Genomic DNA, 13,004 nt, shown 5'->3' on the forward strand with positions numbered 1-13,004 from the left:
ATTTGAGCAATTATGGAAAGGGTAGAAATACAAACACAATTGCATGTAAATTTTTAATTTTTACCTTTAAGGTATTGTACAATTCAGTGCCTAAGGGCTAAAGGGATGTTAAAGAGATTTGTGGGAATGAAAATATGGAAGCCACATGCACTCTGGAAAAACATGACAAAGGACAATGTTGAAGAGTGTTGGGACACAAGTGGCATCAGTTGGTGGAACGTGCCAGGCCAATGGCACTTTGCAGGTACCTCAGAAGTGGAGGGACTTTGAGAGAAGGGACAGTAATGGGCATACCGTCCCACAGTATGCTGGCCACAGGAAAGGCATACAAAACTGTGAGGTGAGTAAAAATTGATAGAATGCTTGCTGAATAACCCTGACTTAATTTTGTCAGGCAAGTGATCAAAAGTTAGCTTGCTGCAGGGAAAGGCGGTTTGCATAAAGATGGGACTAATGGTAGGGAAGAAAAAGTTCTTCCCATTGTCTAGATATGAAGTTTGGATTCAGTCTGGCTTGTACCTGGGGAATGGAGAGAGTATATGGCTTATGGCTTTGAGAAGGCCTGTAGAACAAGGAATCAGGAAGTTGGTGATTTTCTGGACAACATGATAGAAAGGAAAGGTCAAGAAGATTGGGAACATAGGAGGCTGGCAGGAGAATGGAGCCATTCACAGTACAGGGAACTTGTGATGAAGGCTTATAAGGAGAACAGGGACAGAAAATAAGCCTGATTTTTGTCTACATTTAGCTGTAGCCAACATATGACCCAAAGTCTATTAGAAACAAAATAACAACTGTAAATATAATAAATTCAAAATTCTTATCAAAAGAATATTATTTTTTATCATGAGCCTAAATTTATTCCCATTTATAATACGCATAAAAATATACATGAATTTCATATTTATCACTGACCTATATCTTTCTTAAGGAAAATATATCTGTTATAGACACCAGTAAAAGAATCCTTCCTCCCACCCCCTCTTTGATAGAGAAATAGCAGAGGAGCACATTTTTGACAATCTTGTTGAGGGAGGAAACATTTCATGCAATATCATCACCTCCACCATCTGTCTTGCTCTAAAGTTCACCAGCTGCTAAATTTATGCATTTCCTGTAGGTCATCATTTTGGCCCTTTCTTGGACATGAGTCATCGAATAGGTGAGATATTTCTCTTTTTTTAAGATTTATTTTTTTATTTGAGAGAGAATGCATGAAAGTGGGGGGAGAAACAGAGGAAAAGAATCTTTCAAGCAGAGCCTCACTGAGCCCAGAGTCCCACACAGGGATTGACTGGGGACTCAATCCCATGAACCAGGACATCACAACCTGAACTGAAACCAAGAGTCAAACACTCAACCGATTGAGCCACCCGGTGCCCCTGGGTGAGATGTTTCTAGGTCACTGTGTAGACTCCGTGTTGAACATCAGTGTGGAAAAATACAGTTGGTTGTGCTGAAAATACAAGGTGTACACACTTGTACTTGTCACAAAATCCCATAAAAAAGTTGACATCGTTATTTTATCATTCAGGCCTTGTTTTTTTGTTTTTGTTTAATAACTGGATTGATTATTCCCCCAACTTGCCAAGTTTGGTTTTGAATAATCCTCAAGTGGTTTCTTTCCCCCACTTATGATAAGTCCTCAATGGATTTTCAAAGAATTTTGAGAATTTTCAAAAGAATCTAATACATTTTCAAACGTCTTTTTAAAATTTTATTTGTTTGACAGACAGATTACAAGTAGGCAGAGAGGCAGGCAGAGAGAGAGGAGGAAGCAGGCTCCCCGCTGAGCAGGGAGCCCGATGCGGAGCTCGATCCCAGGACCCTGGGACCATGACCTGAGCCGAAGGCAGAGGCTTTAACCCACTGAGCCACCCAGGCACCCCACATTTTCAAACATTTTAAACAGGACTTTTATTTTCCTGTGAGATCCCTTAAATGTTAAATAGTCGACAATCATGAAGAACTTTCTCATCCTAAAATTTCAGGGATTGATGGAAAATATGTCATTTTTTGTGAACTTCTGAATGTCAGTCCAAAAGAGAGCCCAGCATCTTTTAAGAACCAAGAGAAAAGCATAGCTTCCCAATGAGATTGTATACAAGAGCCAACATTATATGTGGTCTGATGTGCTCTTGAAAACGTCAGCCACACCTGTGGTACATAAAAGCATGGGCTTTAAAATCAAACAGACCTGGGTCAATCCTAATGTAGGACCAACAGGCTACTTAGCTTCTCCAAGACTCAGTTTAAATATCTCTGAAATGGATCTAATATTCATCTTAAGATGTTGTGATGAGTGGAAAATGAGGCAATGCATGTAAACAGCTATCATAGTGCCTCACATATAGTGAGCGAGTGCTCAAAAATGGTAGATAATAACAGTAATTATTGTAGTAGTAACAACAATAGTAATTACCTTACTGTAAAGAGGATAATCACCACTGCGGTTAGAAGGCACTGTGGAAATGGTAATAAGATCATACCTGGCTGGTTTGACCTGAAGTGGAATTTCTGCCTCTCCTAACAGAAATAGCACCAGCAAGGCAGTAAGGAATCGAAATACCACCTGGGCAATAAGGTTCTTCAATGGATACCTTGAGCAGAGTACCTATGATTTTGGTTAGAAGACCTTGACTGCTAAATTAAGCAGGATCCTGGGACATTCTTTTATGTCAGGATCCTGGAACATTCTTCTATAGAATAGATATTGTCTTATTTTAAGAACCTCCAGGGAAATAGATTCTATAACTTCCCTTAACCTATTTCAGTGTGTAGCAACTGTCCCTCTTAGTAAATCTTCAGGGCTAATTTAGGCCAGTCATCTTACATTTAATTCAGATTTTATTGATACTTGTACTGGCATTAAACCAAGTTACAGCTAGAAATATATACACATGTGTTAACAGGAGATTCCAGCATTAGCATCAACTCTTGGTAATCAACCTTGATGAGTTCACATGCAGGAAAGAGTGGCATTGTTAATGTAATCAGAAACATGTTAGCACTGTTTGCGTAAAGGCGCAGCCCAAGTTCATCCTTGACGATTGTCACACGCTGACTTGTGTGCCGTGAATCAAAATGAGAAACATTTTAAAAGCCAGCAAGCTGAAAGGAACTGTTTTCCAAGAGGTTTCTGCAGAGTTTACTTCTACTCTGGCCAAGTGGGCCCCCCAGGGCATTGGCTCATTCCCTTTGGAAGGCATCACTGCCTGTCCACCTTCTGGAAGCTCTCGACATTCTGCGCAGTGTCTAGGATTCTTCAAACAGCAAGAAAAACAACAAATCCCCTGAAGCCATCATCAAGGAGCGAGGGACTTTTCTTTCTTCACCATTTCTTGTGAGAGGCACCAGTCCGAGGGCCACTGCTGTGCTCAGTGGATCCGAAAAACAGTGCCAAAAAGGGACTCAAATGGATGAGAGCTTGTGCCCAGACACTCCGGGCAGAGCCAGGCTAGTTGCCAAAGACCCTGAAGACTTTACATGTAGACCAGGTCAGAGTTCCTGAAGCGTGTTTTTTGAAACACAATCCCTAAGCACTGTCCCTTTCTCACCTTCTCCCCAAAAGAGCGTAAAAAAAAAACATTCAGAAAAGGTGGAGTATAGGGATGGATTAACCATGAGCTAAGAAAGCATAAGCTTTATCTGTATGGGAAACATCCAAAGCTCTACATCTAGTTTATATTCAAGATTTTATATTCTGTGGACCAGTATTCTCTGCACTGTTCTAAAACTCATTTCCTCTTCTGTATAACAAGATTAATAATATTTTGCCCATGCTTAGTGTTACTTTTCCTGGAAGACATCCCAAAGAGAGCTCTAAGACTCACAAATCTGGATCCCACTACTGACTTCTAGCCATATTCCTCTTTGGGAGACTCATAGTGCTTATTTGTTTATTAAACTAAGTCCTGAAGGAAAGACTTCTGATTCACTTTGTGTAATCTAACATTTCCTCCTCAGGATGGGACATGACACTCTCTCTTACCCAGTGTGCAGCCTGTGACATGGGAGGGAGACAACAGGTGATTGAATTCAGGGAGTCCTCATGTCAGCTACCCTCTGGAGGTCCATATGTCCTTCCTCCTTCTCTAGACATTCTCTTCTCAAGATGAGCAGGAATCCAGAGTCCCCATCCAGTTCCTGGACATCCACTGGAGTGGTTTTCTTTTCCAGAGCTTTCGTGTCAGATCCATTGCCTCTCTCTGTTAGAATCTTCCAGGTTTTGCTGAGTTCCCAGTCAAGTTGGTGCTTGAGGACATAATGAGAAAAAAAAAAAAAAAGGGGGGGGGGGGAAAAAACCAAAACACTGGGAAGAACAATAGTGACTGGTACACTGACACTGTAGTTATACCAGGGAGACATAAAATGGATGTGACTTTAAGGCTTAACCAGGTGTTTGGAAATTTTTATATAGGAACAAAGTGACAATACTATTTTTCTTTCTTTTTAAGCATTTTCTTTTTAGGAGAAAAAAGGGGACGCTAGCTTCACTTTAATCTTGGGAAGAGAGGGCTGCCTTCATCCATCCAACCACGCCTATCCCCCCTGACGGGGGGGGGGGGGGAGAAAGACATGTTCTTGGACTCCCCACTCTCCACGGAATGTAACCTACCCACTCCACTCCCAAAGACCCACTTGTCCAAGCCTCAGTGTAGCCACGTGGTAAGGGATGGAGAAAGGAGGTCTGAGGTGTCAATGGCTCATGCAATGTCCATGTGTGATAGGCATGGGTCCTTGAAAAGTTTGTTCTTGAAGGGCACAAGTCCTTGCGGTTAGAAAGAGCCCTGGGAGGAGGTCAGAGGGTGGCCAGAGTCATGGCCTGCCCCTTACTGATGCAGCATAATTTCTTGCACCCCTCTGGGATCCAGTTTTCTCCTGTATGGGACAGAATTCATGGAATCTGGTCGGCATTTGCTAGCACTTAACAGAGGTTGCACAGGAGCTGGTGATGGATTGATCTTCTGGGTCGACCTTGGGTCTCCAGCAAGCACTTCGCAGAAACTGCCTGTGGGAGCTGCGTGGGCGACCGCCTGTGGCTCAGACCAGGTCCGCTGGCATTTTCACTTCCTCCTGCTCCGATGTCACTGCAAAGGGCCATTGGAGGTGACAACGGCTAAATGCCAGCAAGGCAAGCTGGTTGTGGTGTGTGCGCTCTGTCCATGAGCATCTGCAAAGGCGTGGGGACTGAGCACTCAGCGACCATGAGCAAAGGGAGTACTGAGCACAGGGTGATTTGGGCTCGGGTTTGTGAGGTTCCTCTTTTTTGTTCTTTCACCCAGGAAGACATTTGAGTGTGGGGTTATCTTCCTGGCCAATTTCTTTTGAGTCTACTCTTTTTTCTGTTCTTATCTAACTGGATGAACCTTCTTCATTTTATTTTACTTTCTCTTTTTCCTTTGCATTCCCATCACTACCTCTTCTGTTCTGATGCCCTTTCACTTTTTGTTTCCTCGGTCCCCTGAAGTCCTTTGGAACATTTCTGCACAGGTAAGCAGATTCGCTTTTCCCAGTAGGGATGAGGGGCAGCTCCCGCCCGCGTGGGGGAGCGTCTCCCCTCGCACATCTGCGGCTGCCGGGTGAGCCCCTGGAGCTCAGACTGGTTCACTGGGGATACACATCGTGCACCATAAGCTGGTGCACATGAGCAGATAGAACCAAAACCAACTTCATCCTAGAACACGTGAGGCACTCTGATGGCTTCATTCTTCTCCTAACTCCCTACCCTCCTCCCCTCCCTCCCTCTCTCATTTTCCTTCTCTCTCCTTCTCCCTCTCTCTCTTTCTTTCTCTCTATTACCATTCCTCGCCCTCTACACTGATCTCAGGATTCATCACTGTCATTAACAGGGGACTGAAACTTGCATGTTGAAAACTACTCATTTGGAAGCACTGTCCACTGGCCCTAGGAAAGAGGCCCTTTATTTTCCTTCAATGCATACTGTGTCTGTATATCATGAGAAACCCACTCCTCAAACAGATGAAATTTAAATTCTCCTGGGGTGAACTGAGAGACAAGGAAGAAAGGAAAACAAGTCTTTAAAGAATATTGTGGAGACATCTTTGGGTTCAGGAAATGGGGATAATTGCCCTGATGCTTTGAGTTTCCCTGGTTCCTCTCCTCGCAATGCCCCTGTGTTTTCTGCCTGCCTCCCACCTCCCTCCAAAAATCTCTGACAAAGGATCTTGTGGTAAGCAGAATAATGCTCCCCCCAAGATGTCCATGTCCGAGTCCCTGCATCCTGCCAATACGTTTGTTATGTTATGTGGCAAGGGAAAATTAAGTTTGCAGATGGTGTTAAGGTTGCTAATCAACAGATTCAGTAATGGAGAGAATATCCTGGACTACCTGGTGAGGACCAATGCAATCACAAATGTCCTTATAAATTAAAAAAAAGGCGGGGTGCCGGGGTTCAGTCGGTTAAGCACCTGTCTTCGGCTCCGGTCATGATCCCAGGGTCCTGGAGTGGAGTTCCCCCATCAGCTCCCTGCTTGGCAGAGAGTCAGCTTCTCCCTCTCCCTCTGCCACTCCACCACCCCCACCCCCACCCGTGCTCTCTCTCTCTCTCTCAAATAAATAAATAAAATCTTGAAAAAAAAAAGAAAAAAAAGAGGCAGGAGAACAGAGTCAGATTCAGAGTGATTCAGTGTAAGAAAGACCCTATGACTTCTAGTTTCTAGTTTTGCAAGCAAGGGACTTGGAAGTAGCCACCCCATCCTAACAACAACAGAAAAAGCTGAACAGACTGAAAAATCAGCAACTCTTCTCAGATCCATAAGAGAAAGGAAGACACAGGGCCAGCTGCCGCCCACAAGGTTAGAGAGACAGGCCCCATGGGCCCAGATCACAGCTTTCCTCAGCAGGGACACAGGAGAGGAGACCACCAGGGGAACCAGGGCTGAGACAGGACAACCTGCCCAGACCCTGACATCACAACCTGAGCTCTGAGCTTAGCTCCAGGAGCTCGACCAGGTTCATATGATAAATATGGGAGAAACCTCCTCACAGGCTTCTGGCCGAGAGAGAGGAAAAAGAACCATCTTGTAATAGGCCAGAGCACTTGTTCTTAACGAGGGCTGACCTCAGAGGAGACCAGTTAACCGGAGCCTGACCAGTTGGGGTCTTCTCAGAGCCTAACTGACCTGGGAAAGGAATTGCTTGATTCCAGCCCACTTTAGTCATCCCTTCCCACCTCAGGTGGGGAAGACCATAACTGAGACACACTTGTGAGCTCACCCTGCAGGGGCACAAGCTCACTAGAAGCCTGGGAACTGATGGCAGGAGTCTAGAAGGCTTCCGGTCCCCCACACCTCACCACCACATTCCTGAAGGCTGATTTACAACCCTTCCTTTCACCCAGCACATCATGAGCAGCTACAAAGTGACAAGGCATATTAAAAGACCAAAAACACGGTTTGAAGAGACTGATCAAGCACCAAAGCCAAACATGGCAAGAATATTGTAATTATTAGACTGGGAATCTAAAACAATTTTGATTGATATGCTAATATGATAGACAGCAGGCAAGAAAGACTCCATTAGCCATTGTTAGCTTAGAAGACAGAAGGGAGCCACAAGCCAAGGAATGTGGGCAATCTCTAGAAACTGGAAAAAAAAAACAAGAAAACAAAACCTCCCCTCCTTGCTCCAGAAGGAAAAACAATCTTGCCAGCACCTTGATTTTAGCCCAGTGAGATCCACTGCAGACTTTGACCTCCACAACTATAAGATAATACACCTGTGTGGTTTTAAGCCACTAAATCTGTGACTTGTTACAGCAGCAATTGAAAACTAATGCAGATGTATTCTTGGTCAATTATAACACACTGTGAATCAGAGCATTTCTGAACCCAGAGTTTATTTAAAATACCTGATTTCTTCTTCCAAGGCTGGCCCTGGCACTTGGCATTGTCTTCAGTTTGGGAAAGGGAGAATGAACAGAGGTCTCTTGCCAACCCACTGAGCCACTGAGACCAGGGTAGCAGGCTGGGCGGACTGGGTGCTGGAGGGCAGGTTCTTCCTCCTCCATCTCAGCAAAGACCTGGAAATTCAGTTACCCTGCAAACTGTCATTTTACCTGGGGTTTTTTTTGTTTTTTTTCTTTTCCTTTTTTTTTTTTAAGGTTTTATTTATTTCTTTGTCAGACAGAGAGAGGGAGAGTAAAGCAGAAGGAGCAGCAGGCAGAGGGAGAAACAGTCTCCCTGCTGAGCAAGGAGCCCGACAATGTGCGACTCAATCCCAGACCCTGACATCATGACCTGAGCAGAAGGCAGACGCTTAACCGACTGAGCCACCCAGGCATCCCTGTTTTTCACTTTCAAAGAATAAAGACAGTCACTACATCTTAATGTCTAAGCTGTCTAAGGGGGGAAACCACCCCAATACAATTCTGGAACAGAGATTTCTTAGAGCAGTGATTTTCCTAAGTGGTGATGAATGTTGTTCTGAGCTCCTTTTGGACTAGACCTGACCACCCTCCACCTTGCCCTGCCCTGCCCTGCCCAACCCTCCTTAAAAAAAAATTTAGAAGTAATGCCTTTATTAGTTTTTTACATTATAATCTCCATTTAAAACGACTATGAATATATACCAACAAATGTGCTTGTCTCCTTTTTTAAACTGAGATGTAATCAACATGATATTATATTAGTTTCAGGTGTACAACATAATGATTCAATGTCTGTGCACATTGTGAAATGAGCACCACAATAAGTCGAGTCAGCATCCATCATCACGCAGTGAGACTTAACGGATCTCTAATTCTCCTTATCCCCTTCGCGGTTAGATTCTACCTCTAAACTGCCATCCCCTGGACAAAAGATCTTGATAAAATAACTTCAGCTCCCCAGCCTTAGTGTCCTCCTTGCTAAAATGCCAGCACTGCCCAGGTCAGAGACTCTGAAGAGCACAACTGCCAGGACTTGACCAAAGCTCTAGAAGGGCAGCATGTGGATGTTTTTTGCTGGTGTATAGCTGCTTTCTCTTTGTTGTGAAGCCCGAGGTTTTGTGCACACTCCCATCAGACTTGAAATGGCTTACAAATGTATATGTGTGTGTTTACAATCTATAACAATATATGACATGTACAAAATACATTATATATATATATAAAGTATACAAAATTTTGTTTCTGATGTGAGTCTGCTCATGAGGGCCAGCACTTTCTCTCTGCTCAGGATCTTTCTCTCCAGGAGGCCAGTCGTGATGCTACAGCATTTGTCGAGTACACCAGAAAAATGCTGGGAATGGACGTATTGCCAAGACTTTTCCTTTTAGCAGGGACACAGAGCTGAGGGTGCCTCTACCTCAAAGTATTCTTTGTTTTTAAATTCTGACATGCTCTGTGATCTTCAGGATGCTAGATCCTTTACTAACAGGCTCCTTCTATTTGAGACACTGCTGAGAATACTAACTGCCAAAGCTCAGTGTCTCTAGAATGGATGATTCAATTAATTGTATCATGAGTCATACTGACTAATTGTCTAGCCCACAGTCCTCATGGCCCTAACCATGTCCTGCTCAGCCTGTGGTCAGTCCTGACTTCATGCAAGAGGGGTGTAAACTTTAGCCCCACATTCTATAAGTTAGACTCTGTCACCCACTCTGGACCATCTCTGCGGCAAGATCTGGTAATGAGGATTCTGGGTGCTGAGAAGTTTGCCTTTCCAACCTTCTAACTTTTCTTTCTTCCCTTGATGCTTGAACCTCTGCCGCGCTCTTGCCAACCTCCCTTTGAGGAACAATCTAAACCATGAACTTCTCATAAGCTTCCCCAATATCTTCTGCCTATCTAAGTTCTTGTGGGACCTCAGAATGTCACCACCTGCCAGAATTCCATGTGGGGATACCCTGCCATTTTGTTATAACGGACCACCCCAATAATTCCTGACCTATGGAGTGGCCCAGGCCTGCTACCTAGTCTGTTGACTGCATTTTTTTCTTGGCACCTGTTCCCTGTTGCTTGTGTCCCCAGCCCCTCCCAGGCTGCCTTTTCCACTGTAGTTAACTGTAGTTAACTGGGTTATGCCTGGCCAAATCCCAAGATATGCCAGCAATTGATAGATCACACTTTTGGAGCCAGAAAATCTTATTAGACTGAAATGTTCATTAGGATAGGAACTCTCGGAATGCAACAGCAGGCAGAGCCAACAAGGTCTGGACAGTGGGGAATGTGAAAGTGCCACATTAGAGAATTACTCTCTAATATAAAATATAAAAGGAGATGCCTCAAACTGAGGGAAAAAAATTAACGGCAACTGATTTTACAAAGTCTGCAAGTTTTATAAAATTTCTTTCTGTTGTTTTTTGTTTGTTTATATTTTAAAATTATTTGTAATTGCAGTAAAATGCATTTAATATAAGATTTGCCATCTTAGCCATTTTCAAGTGTCCAGTTCAATGGCAGTAGGTACATTCACATCGTGCAACCGTGGCCATCCTCTGTCTCCATTTCATGTTGCAAAAGCAAAACTCTGTACCCAATGAATGCTAACCTCCTCTTTCCTCCCTCCCTCCAGGCCTTGGCATGTGTCCTACTACTTTCTGTCTCTATGAATTTTGCTGCTCTAGGTAATTCATGTAAGTGGAATCATACGGTATCTGTCTTTTTGTGACTGGCTTATTTCATATGGTATAAAGTCTTTAAGTTTCATTCATGTTTTAGCATGTTTCAGAACTTGCTTCTTTTTTAAAGCTAAAAAATTGTCTATTGTGTACATACACTGGATTTGTTTATCCATTTGTCCACAGATGGACACCTGGGTTGCTTCTACCAAATAGTGCTGCTATGAAAATGGTATATGAGTAACCTTTGAATCCCTGTTCCACATTTTGGGCTATACCCCAAAATGGAATTACTAGATCATATGGCAATTTTATTTTTAATTTTTTGAGAAACCATCACAGCATTTTCCATCCTGGTGGCACCATTTTACGTTCCCCAATCAGGGCTCACAAGTTCCAGTTTCTCCACATCCTCTTCAATGCCTTTTCTTCTTGATTTTTTTTTAGAGTAGCCATCCTGATGGGTGTGAGATAATATTGCTTTATTTTTTTTTATAAATTTCTTTTTTAGATTTTTGTTTATTTATTTGACAGAGATCGCAAGTAAGCAGAGAGGCAGGCAGGGGGTGTGGAGCAGGCTCCCTGCTGAGCAGAGAGCCCAATGTGGGGCTCGATCCCAGGACCCCGAGATCATGACCTGAGTCAAAGGCAGAGGCTTAACTCACTGAGCCACCCAGGCGCTCCCCCAACTTTTTTTTTAACAAATTTTTTAAATTTATAAAATTTAGAGAAAAAGAGAGAGCACACAAGCTGGGGGAAGGGGTAGAGGGAGAGGGAAAAGCAGGCTCCCCACTGAGTGGGGAGCCTGACGTGGGACTCGATTCCAAGACCCCAGGATCATGACCTGAGCTGAAGGCAGACACTTAACTGACTGAGCCACCCAGGCACTCCATATATTGCTTTATTTTTTTTTCATAAATCATCTAAATTTTCATCCTCTGAAAAGATGTATAAAAGATTTGCTCAGTCCATATAGCTTATCTGACTCTTAATTTGTACATTTAGTAGTGAGCATGTTGCCTCCCACACCCGCCGAGTATGTACGGTTCTCCTAGAATATGGTAGAATGAATCACACATTCCCACCTCCTTGAAGTTAGGTGTGAACACATACTTGCTTTTGTGATGATCCTGTCAGTCCCCTCCCCACAGATTGTTCAAGATAAATGATACCACCCCTTTTGTCCTCACTAATTTGTAGTCTGATGGGTAATTCTAACAACAAAGTACTTTATCTATGCAAGTCTAGAGTTTAGTGATGGCCTCAATAATAGTGATTTGGTAAAAAATAAACTCAAGATCTCAATGAGTATTTGATTTTGTTTTCCTGATTTATTTATATGAAAGTAGCTATAAGTTTGTTTTTACTTTGCTCTCCTTCAGAATACTAGTAAATTTATTTTCAAAGGTGATGGCATATTTTGTAGATATGCAAAACATCAAAGTTTTAAGGTTCCTGAGAGTTTTTAAGGGATACATGTCCTAGAAATATGGGAGCAATCATAATCCACAATAGTCATTTCTCAAATTATTCTACTACCAAAACATTTTAAGAAATAAAGACATGTTATAAAGTGAATTACCAGTGAAACATCTCTAAATCATTGTATTTCATATATAATATAATCTAATAACAATATAGAGCAATTAAAAAGAGATTCTACTTCATTAATTTTAATTAATTTAAAACACCCATATTATCCCAACAATTTTTTAAACTATACTACCATGGTTTTTTTAATGGCCCTTAATTACATAGAAGTTGAACAAATTATATTCATGAAGTAATCTTTTTTCATCATTACCTTCTTGATATTTTTCTGGTTTCATGTGAAACAAACTCTATTCCCTATGCTGACAATGTTCTTTATATAATTGTCTCATTGCTACTCATCCTTCAAGACCCATCTCAAATCTTCCCCTACTAGAAAATAATCTGTAGGAGGGCTGATATTCTGGTCAGTATTATTTAGTGCTGTATGAGCATTATTTAGAAAAGTACCTAGTGCTAGGAAGTACTCTACACATGTACACTGAATAAAGGATAGATGAGTAAATGAACTAATTAGTATCCTAGATTTTATTTCTCATTCTCTCCTCTAAACTTTTACAAGTATGTGAACTCAGTCCATATAAATTATTTGACTCTTAATAAGCACATGTGGTGAGCATTTGTGTTGCCTACCAAATATGTATATTCTCCTAGCATATGGTAGAATCACACTTTCCCACCCCCTTAAAGTTAGGTGTGAACATGCACTTGCTTTAGACAATGAGCAGAGATGACAAGTGTAATATCTAGGAGGAAGCTCTAAGAACCATTGGGTAGGGGGGCACCTGGGTGGCTAAGTCATTAAGTGTCTGCCTTCAGCTCAGGTCTCAATCCCAGGGTCCTGGGATGGAGCCCTGCACTGAGCTCCCAATTCAGCGGGGAGTTAG

Source organism: Lutra lutra, chromosome 6 (assembly GCF_902655055.1).
Source record: "Lutra lutra chromosome 6, mLutLut1.2, whole genome shotgun sequence".
NCBI classification, from domain to species: domain Eukaryota; kingdom Metazoa; phylum Chordata; class Mammalia; order Carnivora; family Mustelidae; genus Lutra; species Lutra lutra.